Raw genomic sequence first — 17,302 nt, forward strand, 5'->3', positions numbered from 1 at the left:
GGAGGTCACATGGCTCCAGGCAACGTCTGTTCCATCTGAGAAATAAGTGGTGAAGTGTTTGTGTGGAGATGATGGTGAGCACCAACCCCGAGTTGACCTCCATCCCACAGGGAATGTTGTCCAACATGACTGTTACCGTTATTTTGCTTTTTGTCTGTAGTTGAGTCTGTGCCACTAATGAGTGGTGAAGGCTTTCATGCGTCATATGGCAATCAGTGCTCTTTGGTGGCTGGTACTTGCATGGTGGCTGGAACCAGCTCGGGGACCCACGGGGTGACCTCTTGGGCTTGGACAAATGGCATACATGGGCAATGTGTTCTGTTTTTCCACACTCCCGACACTGGACCTTGTGGAAACGACAGTTCCATCGCTCATGATTGCCTGCACAAATGGCACAGTTCGATTGAGGGGGAGGCTGCTTACAGTAGTGTTTGCGACTTTTGGCCCACGTCTCGTGAATGCTGTCATCACTATCGGTGTCTTCCACACTCTCTTGGTGCACTGGTTGCGCTTTCCGGGACTCCAGTGGCGTTTTCAACTGTCGCACATCCCTAGTGGATCGCTCAGCAGCTTCGACAGCGATGGCTTCTTCATATGCTGTTTGAAAGATAAGCTCTTTTTTTGCAAATAACTGGCGTTGTAGCTTCTCGTTTAGTAGGCCGCATACAAGCCAGTCACTAAGCCGGTCGCTTAGGTCAGTGAAGTTGCACTGTCTGGCTGTCTTGCGGAGTGCAGTCACGTATTCAGCTATGGATTCACCCTTGGCCTGGTCGTGTTTATGGAAAGTGTGTTAGGTCTGACCTAACATTTCAAAAGACGTGGAAAAAACTGTATGACTGGTATAATATAAATGCATGGTTTAAAGTAATGAAGTTTTTGGTATTATTAATCTCTTTTAGTTAAATAGAAACTATGGTAAAAAGAGTATACAGAAACTTAAGCAAAACCATAGAAAGTGACTTAAGAACATTTTTAAGTATGGTAATAGAGATATAAGAAAATATACTGATCTCTTTGTATGTCTTATGTATGTAAGTGGTTGTTTGTTTATATGTTGTATGTATGTGTATAATATGAAAAATAATAAAAGTGTACCCATGGGTACTTAAAAAAAAAGGAAAGCGTGTTGACATGCAATTTCGGATGGCTTGGGGGTGAAGTAGTCTTCCTTCTTCACCCCTGTCCAACCCCCCTTCCCTCCTTATGTGACTTAAATTTTAACAGGTGATATGAATGGCACTGTTGGCACCATAGAATGATGACTATGAAAATAATGATCAGTAGATAAGCTATTTTATTTCTACTATTTTTATTTACAATGTTCCTTATCTGCTATAAATAGCTTTTATGTAAGGATCTAAAATAATATCTTCCTTTATTATAATGGAAATATATTCAATTTTGGTTATTTTAATAGTTTAAATTTTACTAACTGTATACTTGCATAGAAAACAGTACATAGAAAAAATATATGGAAAATTTGTATAATATTTTCAAAGAGAGGAGAGCAGAAAGCAGAATAGCATCTGAAACACATCAAAAAGATGAGAAGAAAGCAGTGGAAGATCAGGGAATTGGGAAAAATTATCGCAAATAATGGTGCATCAAATGCAAGCAGTGGCAACTCAGATGCAACAATCTGAGGGGGGGGGAAACAGAACAGTATTCAGAGGAGCATTCAAGAATCTGAGGGAAGTACCCACAGGAATATCCAAGTAGCTCGTCAAGAATTATTGTCTGGATTAAAATTATAAGAACAAACACAATAAATTGTAAAGTTTGTAAAGGTAATGAAATGCACCTACAAGGCAAGATCAGCAGATTGAGAAAGCAGATGAAAGTATTGAAATCCTGGAAACTCAATGCAGTAGTGCAGACTTTACAGTATCTTCCAACAAGCATGTTAAGGAAAAGGAAAGATTTCAATTTTCTGAGACAGATTTTACAAAAGAAAGAAAAGACCATTGGAAAATACATTTTGCAATAGAAGTGATTACTTTTATTCCTTTTGATCAGTATACAACAGAAGAGCAAGTCAAGCAATTGGCTGAAGAATTGCAAGTGGAAGGTCCACACAAATGAACTGAAGGAAAATCTTCTCCTGTAGGGTTCTCAGTTTTGTGATTCTTGATGTCAGAATTGTGTCCATTTATTTTTTGGCATAGGATCTGACCTGTTTGCCCTATGTAGAGAACAGCATTATTGGCCTTCAATGGCTTATATATGTTACAAGTTGAGCAACTGAATAAGCCTGAGATGGTGGTGTTGATGTTCTAAGGTCCAGTGAGTGTGTTGTCTGGGTGTATCTGGCAGCAAAATTGGCATCTGGGTTTATTGCAAGCTCTGGTACCAGTGTCTGTGTTCAAATTAGATGTTGTATTATTGTGGGTGAGTAGTGTTTAAGATTGAGTGGGCTGTCTGTGTGCAAGAGAAGGTTTGCCATCCCCAGTAGTTGTGGAAGAAAACTGTCAGTATCCAGTAGAGGTTGTAAGTCGCTGATGATGCGTTGAACTGTTTTGAGTTGAGAGTTGTATGTGACCACTAGTGGTATTCTGTTATTGTCTCTTTTGGGCCTTTCTTGCAACAGGTTTTCTCTGGGTACCGTTCTGGCTTTGTTAATCTGTTTCTTGTGTATCAGGTAAAGGTTTCTTGTGTAAAGTATCAGGTGGATACTTTAGTTTCAAAAAGGCTTGTTGTAGATCCCTCAGGTGAGAATCTCTGTAGTATTGGAGCAGATGTGGCTGTAGTATAGAGCCTGGCTGTATACAGTGGATTGTTTGGTATGTTTAGGATGGTGGCTGGAGGCATGTAGATATGTTTGTTCATCAGTAGGTTTCTGGTATAATGTGGTGTCTGTGCATAGATTGGTTTATTGTTTGGTTGATGAGGCTCTAATGATCTTTGAAGACATGAGTGGAGTACTAGATCCAAAGAAGGACAGATCAAGGAATATTAAAGGTGGAAAATTACCCCAAAATGTATTTCAATATTTGGAAATGCTGAAATTAGAAGATGCCTGGAGGATTAACCACCCAAAGGGTAGAGATTTTACCTTTTTTCAGATAGACATCAAAGGTACTCAAGAATAAACATGTGCTGGATATCAAGAAATTTGACGATAAATCTAGATAAAGCAGAGATTCAACTGAAGATATTTACAGGTCACAATCCCAAAGAAGTACTTTGGCAATGGAACAGGAAATCCAGAGGAAGATGGAGACTAAATGATGCTCTTTTACTACAAGATGTAGTAAGGAAGTGCAAAAAAGATCTGGAAGAATTTTTAAAAATACAGAAGGAATGTCCTCAGTTACAATTAGGGAAGCAAGTAAAGTCTTCCTCAGAGGAATTTTACTAGCAGCTGCCACCAAAAAGAAATGAGAAAATTCAGAACAAACCAAGAGCATATAAATAATCTTAATGGAGACACGCTAGCAGAGATCAGAAATTAAAAAACCAATTAGACATGTTAGAAGTGGAAGAGGTACAGAAAAAACTAAAATTTCTAAAACAAAAGCATTTCAAACATGTGAACAAACCTGGCAGATATTTGGTGTACTGTCTTAGGAAGGAAAAGGGGGGGGGAGCAATAACAGGTATAAAGGAAGGAGAGCAAATTACATATGCAGAAAAAGAATGCAGAAACAATTTATTGATGTTCTTTCATGATTATACAAAAAGGAGTCTGTTCCAGAAGAAGGATTAAGAGAGTATCTATTAAAAAAAGAAGAAGAAAGTTTACGCCAGAACACAGAAAATTGTTAAATCAATAATAACAATTCAAAAAATTTCTCAGGCAATAAAAAATATAAAAAAGGATAAACCACCAGGCCCAGATGGGCTGACAGCAATGTATTACAAACACTTTGAAGACGTTTTAAAGATACCGTTACAAAAAGTTATGAATGAGATCAAAGACGGAAAGAATATACCTGCAACGTAGCAAGAGGTATATATAATGTTAATACATAAAGAGGGCAATGATGCAATGCTACCACAGTCATATAGACCTATTTCTCTACTGAATGCTAGAGTAATGGCAGAAAGACTAAGATAATGTATACCAGACTTAATACACACTAACCAAACAGGCTTTGTACCAAATAGGTATATGAAAGATAATGTATGATTCATAATAGATGCAATCCAATTTCTGAGTAAGAAGAGAAAGTACACACACACACACACACACACAAGCAAAGATTTTAATAAGTGGGAGACTAACAGAAGCAATTTCAATCAAAAAAGGCAATGCCAGGGATATTTATCACCTCTACTATTTATCCCAGCGATGGAGATTCTAGATACAAAGATCAAACAAGATGACAGGATTAAGGAAATAAAAGTGGATGATGAAGAGTTTTAAATGAAAAGCTACACAGATGATGTGGTACTGACAAATTCCCAAATGTAGTTATAGTACATAATGGAACACACTGAAGAATCTGGATCTTTTTCAGGCTACAAAATCAACAGAAAGAAGACAAAAATAGAAATTCTTAATGCAACAAGAAGATATTTTGAAGAGTACAGAGTGTACAGTAGCCACCGACCCCATTAAATATTTGCAAATAAATGTTGACTGGGCAAAACTGTAATCTTTTCAAAAATAATTTTCAAAAGATTTGGAAATTGATACAAGCAGCTCTATCCAGATGGAAAAATTAAGAATCTCATGGCTGGGAAGAATCTCTGCAATTAAAATGAATGTACTGTTTCAAATGTTACCTATACATATAGAAGAAAGAACACTGAAAAATGGCAGAGATAGATAAATTTATTTGAAATGGCAAGAATCCAAGAGTAAGTTTTAAAGTAGTACAAGATGAGAAAAAGAGAGGAGGATTAGCAGCTCAAAATATAAAAGTATACTACCAAGCGGCGGGCCTGGTTTGGATTACTGATTGCATTAAAGACCTAAGATAAAGAATAGTAAAACTTGAATCAGCAGACCTAGATGAAGGCCTACATCATTATTTATGGATCAAGAAAGCAACTAAAATGATAATAACAAAAGATAGGAGTCATAATCAGAAATGGACTATTGAGAATGTGGTTTGCACAACGGAATTTATTGAGCCCTCTAAACTCACTGATTATGTCAACAATAGAGGCCACTACAATAACAACATGAGACAAAAAATGATTTTCTAATGTTTGGTCTCATGATAAATGCTCAGGGGAAAATCAAGAAATTGCAAGTTATTAGAGATGAAGAAATAAACATTCAAATGTTGTTATATCATCGATCAGCGTTAAGACTAAAGAAGATCATTAATACGGAAAGTGGAGCACTAAGAGGTGCAACTGAGTATAAACCAAAAAGAGTATTTACTACGATGGATATGTAACTTACTACTCCAGCTAGAAACAGAAGAAGTGAAAAAATGTATAATTAAATGGATGTAGAACCTATGCATCAATGGGAACAGCTATGGGGAAAAGATATCAAGTTTACAGCCAGTCAGGCATTATGAGAAAATTGGTACAAAATGTTTTTAGATGGTATATAACTCCAATGGGTTTTGTGTGTAAGGAAGTGGGGTTTGAAGAGAGAAAAAATATTTTCTATGTTAAGATATACCATAGTTCTTCCTTCTGTCTTTTTGTTATATTACCCATTTACCAAAAGTAATAGCAAGAACGCAGAAATGGCAAAAATATGCAGTACTTAGTATACAGCAACTGTGAAATTAATAATTCAGTTGAAAAACAAATTAGTTACGAAATTCAAAATGTATCCCAACAGAAGTAAGTTTTATAGAATTTTGTTAACAGTGATCCAAAAACCTTTCAATGTAATGAAGGGGGTGTTGGGGAGAAATATTTTCTATTTCATATATTTTGTTATATATAATCACCTTTTGATATATATGATATGTAAGGGTATATGCAAGGTTGCGTTTATTTATTTATTAGATTTTTTTAGTCACTGTTCACGCAAAGGGTCTCACAGTGACTTAAAACATTAAAACCAATAAGGTAAAAACAACATTAAAACAAAAAACAAATATAAAATATTAACATTTGATTCTATACATGGAGCAGAGGTCTCTAATGTCATGCCCATGGATGCCACAGCACCCACAGACAGCTTTCCTGGTGCCCTCCATGTGTTTTTAGAAAGTGGGTGGGGTCAGGTGGGCCTTTTGCCCAGCAAGTCTTCTATTTGAGTACCAGACATTTGATTGACTGTGCCAATTGCACACTTGTGGTCTCAAGTGGCAATTGACAAGAAACATCCCTTTGTCTAGGGGAGTGAAGGAGGTTTACCTATTGGTCCCCCTCCTATTCAATCACTTAATTAATGACTTAGCTGGGGCACTATCAGTGGTGAATTCTCATGCTCCTGTTCAGCTACCTGTTAGATTCCGGTATTACTTTATGCAGATGAAGCTATTCTCTTATACAGATCCCTGGTGGGTCTGCATAGGCTGCTGAAGGTGTTTCAGAATTGTTGTTCTGGTGAAAGTTTGGTAATTACTTGCAAAAAATCTTAAGCCTCTTTTTTTCAAGATCCTGTCAGATGAGGCAGTTATCTTCGAATCTAAAGTCAGCCAATTGAGGAAGTATCCCAGTTTCCCTATCTAGGCATTTTCTCTCAAGGTTCCCTCTCATGGAGGGTTTATAAAGAGTACACCCTCCTCTCTGCAGTCAGTTCTTCAGAAGCTATTCATCATTTCTTTTTTTCTTGGGAGGACAGCAGTTTGTTCCTGCAGCAATTCAAGTCCTTAGGGCTAAAGTGTTGTTACAGTTTTTATACAGGGTGGCTGTTTGGATTACTAGAGTTGATAATTCTACTGATTGGCTTTTGGAAGCTTTCCTTCCAAAAATTAATGGAGCCCCCCATTTCATAGCTTCTGTGGTCTTGGATTAGAACTGGCCCTTGGATCAGTAGAATGTCAACCTAGGAAATGGCTTTCCACTTCCAAAAATTAATGGAGCCCCCCATTTTATAGCCTCTGTGGTCTTGGATTAGAACTGGGCCTTGGATCTGTAGAATGTCAACCTAGGAAATGGCTTTCTACTTTTACCTGAAGGCTCTGTTTTCTAACGAAGCTTCTTGTTTCCTCCCCCCCCCACCCCCTGGTATTCTGATGGTTGTGTTTCAGAATGGAGACTCAATCTTGAATCTAAGCGCCATATTTTGGGGCTGCCCCTTGTGTTTTTGTTATCTATTGGGCCTTTCTCTAGATAGAGGATTGGAGGCCTTAGGTCATCAGACAGCCCTTGGTAGGGCTCGTAAAGTGTGCTCTACCTTGTTCTTTGGTACTGTGCCTCCTTCTACACTTACATCTTATTTTTAATTGACTATCACTAAATATTAGAGTGCTTTTCTTTTGGCTGATTAAATCCTTTCCCTCTGCTATTCTGCTTGGTAGATTCCATGGAGTAGCTTATTCAGATAGACTATGTCCTTGTGGCTCTGGTGCAATTGAAACATTGGTTGATATCTTCTTTGATGGCACACTGGTAAGCCCTTTGAGAGATTTTTGGATTCAGCTAAAGTTTTCTACTTCTGCTTCCCTGGCGTTTTGGCTAGTTGATTCTGGTATAATACTGACTGTAATTGTGGCAAAAATTTTGGCTGCAGTGGGTTCAATACAAGGGTGGAATTAGGGGGTGATAATTCTGTGATTATGTTGTCCAAGACCATTGGTTCATTAGATTATTCAATGTAAAATAAAGTAGTGTGAATCACTCTCTCATGGATCACTGTCTTTTTTTTTTTTAATAAAGGCTTTATTTACTCTCCTGAAAAGGAGAGGTATTTTGCTTAAATAGAAAAATAGGGAGGGTATATAGTGGGAGAAAGAGAAAGCTGAGTGATATATTAACTTGTAAATTAATCTGTTAGTAATGTCCAAATTATCTTCTTAGGCTTCTTCTGTGTGCAGTGACAGTAATAAAAGGCTAAAAGATACGACACCAGTAAAAGAGCCCTTCAGGTCGGAAAGTGTCCAATATGCTATTGGGGAAAAGCAGAGGGCAAGTACAAGTCACCCCGGAAAGAATGAAGCTTCTGGACCAAAGCCGAAAGGACACTCAACTATGGATGTGTCTGATGGTGAAAAGAAAGTCTGATGCTGCAAAGAACAGTACTGCATAGGAACCTGGAATGTAAGATCTATGAGATGGTTAGACAGTGTTATCAATGCAACAAACATGAAATTGAGTAAACTCTGGAGGAGGATGGAGAACAGGAGGGCCTGGTGTGATGTGGTCCATAGGGTCGTGAAGAGTCGGACTCGACTGTGCGACTGAACAACAACAACAAAGTGTGAATCAGCCCTTAAAGAAACCTTTAAAATAGATAATCTAGAAAAAGAACAAGCAGATCCCGCAAAAATACCTAAAACAAAGCTCATGTATGCTGTATTACTATTTTGTTTCTTCTTTACAGAGGTGGGAGGGAACAGGAATGCTAGTGATGAAGGCCTGTTGGTTCTGTTGGGCTTGCCACATTTTTTCTGGTTTCTGCTGGGAATCTCTGTTTTGACAGTGGTTGTGTTGGGCTTGCCACATTGGCCCATGGCTCTGTTGGGATCTTCTGGTTTGATGTTGGTTCTGTTGGGCCTGTTGGTTCTGCTTGCATTTGCAGGCTTTTCTCAAGTAATTGCTCTTGTGTGTTTAGTTATTGGCATCTTTTAATTTCCCCCATAGAAAACAATGGAGACAAGCAGGATGGTCCCCTTGGTCCAATTTGCCAGATACTCCCTTAATAGTGGTATTTAGGTCCTCCCCAAAATCCAAATCTGAAAAATACCATTTTAGGTGTACATTCCTAGTTCCTTTGTGTCTATTCCTGGCAGCTACCACAAAATGTGGGGATGGAAGCATCTTTTTGTTTGACTGTTTTCTTATGCCAAGCTACAGTCAAATTAGTCAGGAAGAGATCTAACAAACATGACAATCATAGCTGGGACTTGTTACTCTGTGGAAACGCAGATGGAAGCTGGATTCTTACTAAATGATTGGACATAGTGCCTGATTTTGCTTTATCTCTAAATTTACAGGGACCTAAGCTCTTTCAGATGTTATGTCCCTGTGTATTAGCAGCCTGGCAATCACCTGTATTGGGAATGAATACTATCCACAGTTCATCCAATATGCACAGTATTCATGTTTTCTGAACCTGGATAACATGTGTATTTTGCATGCATATACCGCTTCAGAACATGCAAACCAGAACCCGAGAAAATTCAGTGGTTGATTCTTGCTATTTAAGTTGTGCACACATGCAAAGTACAAGTATTACCCCCTATTCAGAGAACATGGGGACCATGTGTATCTGGTGAATCTGTGTGTGGTTGCTGGGCTCCCAATAGGTATGGACATGGCATTTGAAAAGGGATCTACTTTAAAAAAAAATGTCAGCTGGAAATCTGGCCTAAGGTCTCAAATGCAAGGCATCTGGGGAGGGCAACTGCAAAATTCTGAGGGGCTGAATGATATTTGGGGCTGCTAAAAGTACTACTGAGGAACAGTAGGAACATACTCAGTAGTACTACTGAGGAACAGTAGGACCATACTTGTTCTAAGCAGACATTTTGTGTCTGAAAGTGAAATGGGTTCTAAGTGGCATTGCCAGAACCTGGATAACAACTTGACATTCTGGTCATATTACAACTCCAATATAAATCACCATCTTAAGTAGTCTATTGTGACTTTAATAGGAGCAAATGAAAATAAAAACTGTATATGAGTCCATCAGAAAAGCAGGAATCCTGGAAATGTACAGATGTGTTTTTACTTGGGCTTTGCAACAATATTTAAGGAGGCTAGATGAAAGACATTTTGATAAACATCAATAATTGTTGGCAGATGAAAACAGTGTATAGTATTTTTGTGGGGAAAAAGTTTCCATCATCCCCCTCCAACACCAAGGCTTTGAAAGGTTGTAATATTGTCTGTTCATCTGTGGGTGTCTTGGGGCGAATTCACACATCCAAAGGAACATGTAGTTCCAGTGGACCAAATAGTGCTCCCAGGACCATTTGAGGTGAAGAAAATAGCAAGGAGGGGAGGCTGAAATCATTACTCCATGTGCCATGATCCCAGTCTGAATTAGGAACTACATGTGTAGGAATTAAGGAAAACCCACAACTCACATCTGGCAGTTAGGCAGAGTGGGGACCCCAGAACCATCCTGTGCAATGAGTTTCATAATAATGTTAATGATGGTAAATCCCTTGGAGATAGAATCCTCAGTGCAATGAAGTGTGCAGTGTATGGAAATAATTCCATCTTTATTTCACTTCGTTTCCATCCGTTAGCTCGCTATGCTAATCCCAGTCATAGAAGTGTAAAAGGCAAATTATGGGAACAGCCTGAGGGATCTGCTGTGCATACAGATCTGCCTCAGATGGGTACAGAGTTTTAAAAGGTCTGTGGCTCTCCTATGAAATTTTTAAAAATTCTTGATCTCAGAAGAAATGGGGTAAATGGTGTTTTATCTTCCTAACCGATGTGCTGAGTTAAATTAATTTTCTGATATGTGTCTGAACCAAGCAGCATGGAAGTCTTTAACATCCATGGGGAAGGGTTAAAAGTATTACTTTTAAGGTTTTTGGAGGGTGTTGTCTTTTCCAGATCCGGAGGAAAGACTTTGCAGATCAGTGAAGAACTGTTTGCTCACTAGATTAAAGTAAAATGCAAAAATGAATCTGTTTTCTGAAGATTTTCTCATCTTTGAAAACAAGCAATGTATCACTGGCATGGAGGAAGAGAGAAATTAGCCTAGCCTAGAGCTAAAAAGTTATGTTCCACATATGCTGCATTTTAATTGACATTTGTGTAAAAAGGCATCTCAAATTGATGTGCTGGTGAGGGGACTGGAAGAAGCACATATTTCAGATGAGTATTAAATAGTTAGATCTGTCACGATCCAGTTCTCAACCATATTTGATCTTTTTATCTCTTGAAAGAACTACCGCCCAATACCTGGACTGATTTTTTTGCTCTAGTACTGTAATATTGGAAGATTATTTTGCTGCAGTTTCAGAGAAAGATTACTGCTTCAGCCCATGTTCTTTTCCCAGCAATTATGTCTTTTCTAAAGGCATTACTTTGTCTACTTTCTCAAAAAAAAGCCATTAAGTGGTTTGTCTTTTACATCAGAAAACTGGTAAATACCTACTAAGGAGTCTTTAGTTATATATGTGTAACTAAAACAGCTCAAAATCAAACAGTGCCACAGGGACCTGATTTGGATCAGGACAATGATATGGGAATGAAGACGAGGCTGAAGTTGGTTCATTATTCCTGGTCCCTTATTCATTCCTTATTTGTGGCGTATTCATGAATTCAGCCAAAAACACTGAGGAGAGTTTGAAAGCTCTAAACCACAAAATAAGGTCTCTGGACCACCACATATCATACACCCCCAGGTTCACAGGACTCTCCCCTTCAAGAGGATATATCCTGTTTCCTGGTCCAAACCATGGTTCTTGTGCCAGATGCTCCAAAGTGGGTACCCCTGGAGCAATCACACAGGCAGACACTTGGGCCACGATGCACCCCAAAACACTCTTTGAACCACCCCAAATGACACATCCTCACTCTCTGGAGATAGTCCCCTGCAAGATGACATGCAGTGGTGCCGGTCCAAAGACTGGTTCCACAGGCTTCTATTTGGGTTACCACTAAGAGGCCTGTAATTCAAAGAAGATTTGAATAAGGAAGTGCTCTCTGCACCCAAAATAAGGTTTGGACTGGCATACTTCATAAGCCCCCATGTTCAGCAGACTCTCCCCTTGAAGGGGATGTATGCTGTTTCCTGGTCCAAAGTGCAGTACTTGTGCCTGTGAGGTGCTTGCTATCTGGGGAAACGGTTTTATCTTTAAAACACTCTCTGTGTATATAAACTTGGTAGTTTTCTGCTGCCACCAGGAATTAAAAATTCCAATTCTCTCTCTCTTGGTAGTATGACCTAGGGTCTGGGCACTTCAGAGGACTATGTGGCCCTGAGGAAGTACTGTACTGATGTCTAGGATAAGTTGAAACAAAAATTAATTTATTTAATAAAGTACAAAATAGGTTTCTGGTTATTTTGAACAGTTGCTGAAGAAAGGAACTTGTAAATATAACTGGCAAAGCTTGGTGCCACAAACAGTCTCTCAAACTCCAAACTCTACTCTGACAGGCTTATACACTCATATATATAGCCACACAGGTTAGTCTCTTTGTTTTATTCACACTGAATAGAATCAACTCAGTCACACAGACTAAACTGTTGGTCTTATTCAAACAAAATTAGATTCAGAATTCCATAGTCACACAGGCTATGTTCTCTCTTCAAGCTTCACACACAGGATCCTTCATAACTCTCAGAGTCACACAGACTCTCTTCAAAACTCTTCCATACTTGTCTCTCTAATATCACAGAATCTCCTCATAGACACACACAGATTCCTTTCAGACACCCCTCCTCCCACACTCTGTCAGCAGCCAATCAAATCATACTTGTCACCCTCTATCACTCTTCTCATATTACTGCATTCAAACTAAACATTTAAAAGAACACACACCCCAAAACATGGAGTCATTACAGTGCCAGCTGCCCCAAAGTGTGGTGCCCCCAGGGTAGTCACACAGGTAGACACTGGGGCCAAGCTGCACCCCAAAACAATCTTTGAATGATCCCAAATGAGGGAGAGTCCTGTGAACCTGGGGGTGTATGGTGTGTGGTGGTCCAGACCTTATTTTGGGGTTCAGAGCTTTCAAACTCTCTTCAGTGTTTTTGGATGAATTTACGAATAAGTCACAAATAAGGAATGAATAAGAATAAGGAACCAACTTCAGCCTTGTGGAATGAAGGAGCTTCAGCCTTTCTTCCCACATAATTTTCTCCGCCCAGAATGGCCTCAGGGGTACCATTTGCCGGGGGGGGGGGCTGCACAGTACAGATGGATAACATATACAGCCCCCCGTGCCTGTTTTGGGTCAGAAAAACATGAGGAGAAGCTGAAGCTCTTTCTCTCCACATGTCACTGTCCTGATCCAAATTATACCTTTGCAGTGCCTGGGAACTTAGATGGCTGCAATTTGAGTGAGGGCTGATCAGAGTCAGATCAGGGGAACCCAGACCAACTCATGGCAAAATGTCTCATCTGGTTCAGTCCTGAGTGAGGAGTTAATCCTGGAAATAAAACAAAGAACAGCTGGACCTTGGTGCTCTTATCTATAAGTGTCAAAAGTAATACTAGAGCTAGCAGAGAATCTTCCCAAGGGACAGAAATAAACTAGTCTGAGGTGACACAGGCCAATTCTAGGGATGAAGGGCAAGAACTACAAGAAAAGGAGTGCACCCCCAAGTTCGGGGTCTCCCTTCTTCTTTTGGGGCACCTAGCTCAAGCTGTTATCGCTACTCTTGTTGCAACAGGGCTAGCCCAAGGTATGTGTCTGTCTGTAGCGTGTGCATGTGTCCCTGAGGAAAATCCAGGCTTTTACCTTGTCTCTATCTTTATAACACCTTAAATCTCCACTTTCTTTTATATATTTGTATGCATGCTGTCTCTTGCCGTCTCACAAAATGGAAGAAACTTTCACCGCCTCTCAGAGCTTGGGTTTGATCACCCCAGGCTTTGAAGTGGGAGGTGGGCATCCTGTGTTAGCCAGGAGTCCCTGTTTGGACTTAACAAGGGGGACATACCAGGCAATTTGAAGCAAAATCTTTTGACGTGTTAGAGGCATTAAGGCTATTTCCCCCCCCCACCTGTTTTGTGTATTAACTTTCCTATGAATATTCTAACAAATGAAAATACTGTCACCTACAATTTCACTGGCTCAAAAAGAACTAGGTGAAAATGAGCACAGATTCTGAGCACCCTGAGGGTTTAAGTAGCTAGATGCAATGTTATGTATGTTTAATAAACTCCACTGTGTTCAATAGCAATTACCACTAGGTAAGGGCTCATTGGATTGCAGTCTCAGATGTAAAAATAATACATGAAACAGACAGTTTAAACCCAGGAACTTATATAAAAAGCTTGTAAAAGAGCTAAACATGTCTTTTCTGGCTTTTACCATATAATTAACTTAAATTATCCTAATTAAGACAATAAAATCAGTGCCCTCTCTTTGCATAAAATTGTAAGCTAAACCGTATGATTAAATATGGCATTTCTAGTTACAAAAATGTTCCTTGTATTTTCCTAAAGGGGAATTTTTGATTTTGTGTTTTGTTATTCTTTGATGAGAACAACTACATGCCTTTCAATATCTGGTATGAGCAGTAAACAGCAAATCTCTGGTTAAGGAATATAATCCATTTGTAAAAGTACTTGTAATTCGGGATGAAAGTGATCACCCGTATTTTGTTATTTTAACTTTGTTTAAATTTTGTGGAAAGTAATTCTGTTTTATTTTGCTACAGACAGTAGACATGTGTGCTGAACAGGAAGAAACTGGAAGTGACTTATGTAGTGGCAAAAGCTTTCAGGGAGCCAACTACCCTGTTTCCCTGAAAATAAGACCTACCCCCAAAATAAGCCCTAGCAGGATTTCTATGCATTTGTGGTATAAGCCCTAGTGTGTCTTCTTGAGAAAAAATAAATATAAGACAGTGTCTTATTTTCGGGGAAACACGGTAGCTGCTACATTTGTGTATCCAGGGCCTTTTTTCTGGGGGAACACGCTGGAATGGAGTTCTGGAACCTCTTCAACAAAATTCTTTTTTAAATGTTTAAAAGTTCATGAGTTTTCAGTATACGGATTAAAAACTTTATTTCCCTCTTGAGAGTTCCAGCACCTCTCTCTCTCTTTTTTTTTTTAAAGCCCTGGGTGTATCCATGAGGTACATCAGAATAAGTGGGAGTTGCTCTTGTGCAGCACTCCAGCACTGCCATGCCGGTTCCACGGACTGGCACAGCACTCCTGTGGCCAACCATCAGTGGCCCATCAGCATAGACCTCTGCTCTGGCATGGAAGTGGATGGGGTGGAGTGATCACATGTGCCTGGCAGTGGACTTGGTTGTAGGTGGCATGATACGGTGTCAGCAGATATGGGAGGAGGGGGTAGCCCCAGTCACCTGCCAGATACTGACTCAAGGCCGAGACGGCTGCATCTGACTGTTTATCCAACAGGAGAAAGAGCTGGATGCCATCAGCATATTGATGGCACCCAACACCAAATCTCCTGATGAGTTCCACTAGAGAGCTCATTTGTGTATTAAACAAAATCAGGAACAGGACCAAACCCTGTGGAAAACCACAATCTAGTGAACACAAGGAGAAGACCTGATCCCTGAGAGCTATTCTCTGAGAACATCCCTGGAGGAATGACGGAAACCAATTCAAGGCAGTATTTCATACTCCCCAGCAAGGGCAGGTGGTTGACCAGGACCAAATGGTCACCTGTATTATATGCTGCTCACAGATCTAATAAGATCAGCAGTGCTGAACCACCATTATTGGCTATGGATCTGTTTGGAGTTGCTGCCAAAGGGATATTGCTGGGGCCCTTGTCAATTGTGTCAGTTGCCCCATTACTGTTTAGTTGGGCCTTGTTCCTATACTGTTTAGTTGGGCCTTGTTCCTTGTCCATGCCCCTCCCATCTCTCGGCTGTGACATGTGTAGGGCCTGGCTCCCTGTCCTGCTAGCCTGTGGTTAGTTTTGTCCATCCTGTCCAATGCAGCTAGCTGTTATATCTTGCAACCTGTTTTGGCCATGATGGTGTGGTTGCTGGGGACACCACCTCTTGGTCTTTTGGCTACCTCCCATCCTCTACTGGAACCCATTAGGGAGTGGATTAGCAGCACCACAGGTGCACTGGTGGCCACATGGCATCAGGGTCTTCTCCAGGGAGTGCTCTTCTCCAGGGAGTAACCTTGGAAATTCTCCAGGGAGTAACCTTGGAGATGTGCAAAGATTGAATTGTTTCTAAGCTAGCATAGTAGAAATTGGTGCTTTTTATGGACTTTACAAAAGCCACAGCTGTCTTAAGCATTTCACATGACTTGCATGAAAAGGTATATTCCTGAAACATGTTCCCAACAGACTCTCCTGAGGCCAATGAAGACTATTTCATTCAGTAAGGCTTACTCCAAGAGGAGTTTGTATTGGATTGCAGCCTTGAATAGACAGATCAAGATGTGTAGCTGTGTTAGTCTGTCTGTAGTAGTAGAAAAAAACAAGTCCAGAAGTGCCTTAAAGACGAAGCTCATACCTTGCCACAAATTTTATTAATCTTTAAGGTGCTGCTGGACTCTTGTTCTTTTCTACAGCCTTGAAAGATTTGCTGTGCATGGATAATCTTGCAAATAAAAAGAATGTTTGTGATATGGTTCAAAAACATATAGCAATCAGTTACAAGTTACAAAAAAATAAAATAAATTATTTGAGATATTCGTGTGAAAGAAAGAGGTGATTTCACTCAAGACTCTGTTATGCTATGTGTGTTAGAGGAAATTCTACTTTGATTCCCCATCCCTCCTTGTTGAATTAAACCCTACTTGTCTGGGGAGTTGTTTTGAAATTGTATTTTCCTTTATTTTGCTCCTGTGGAAGCCAGTGGACTGGAGGCACTGCTACTTGACTGTTTTTTTCCACTACTCCCTTCTGATAACTAATCCAGAGCCCATAATTTCTTTCCTCAACTAATGGAAAAAACAGGGGTTACATACATAATGGATGATGAGAGACCTCAAAGGTTCCAGCCTCTTTCTTACATAGTTCAGAAAAACAAAAATGTAATTAAGTAGGGGATAAACAACAATTTGTGGAAGAAGTCAGAAGTATAGATCAATAAAGAGTTATATATTAAAACATGTTTAGAAGAGCAAGTAAAAATATCTAAAAAGTCTTGTTGAGCTATTAGAAATTATGAGTAAGGAAATCCAAATCTCTGTTCAAGCTAGAATGAGGGGTAGTGTTTAGTTTCTTGATCAGAACTCGGCATGAAGACACCTTGTGTTATGTATTGCGATGGAACTGGACTTGCGAACGAGCTTGCAATGGACATGCGAAATAGTGGAGCTTAGAACGCATAACAATAGAAGGTTAGGATACTAGAATGAACCAATAGATTCACCCAGATCCTAGTAATAGCCAATTGCTTAACAATACCTTGTAAATAGCCTATCATTGGGATTGGGGTGTGTATTGGGTGTGGTGTGTGGTACAAATATAAGCAGGGCTCTGAGCCTGCAAGTTTGTCTTCGTTTTGGAGCTGAAACCACTTAATAAACATGAGCTAATCACTCTACGCGTCTGAACCCAGTATATTTCACTGGTGACGAAGGTAGGATCCCGATGAACGAGCCTGACCCGACCTCTGGCACCAGCACTGCACCGTGCAAT

Source organism: Gekko japonicus, unplaced genomic scaffold (genome assembly GCF_001447785.1).
Source record: "Gekko japonicus isolate JY-2015 unplaced genomic scaffold, Gekko_japonicus_V1.1 scaffold421, whole genome shotgun sequence".
Classification (NCBI taxonomy): Eukaryota; Metazoa; Chordata; class Lepidosauria; order Squamata; family Gekkonidae; genus Gekko; species Gekko japonicus.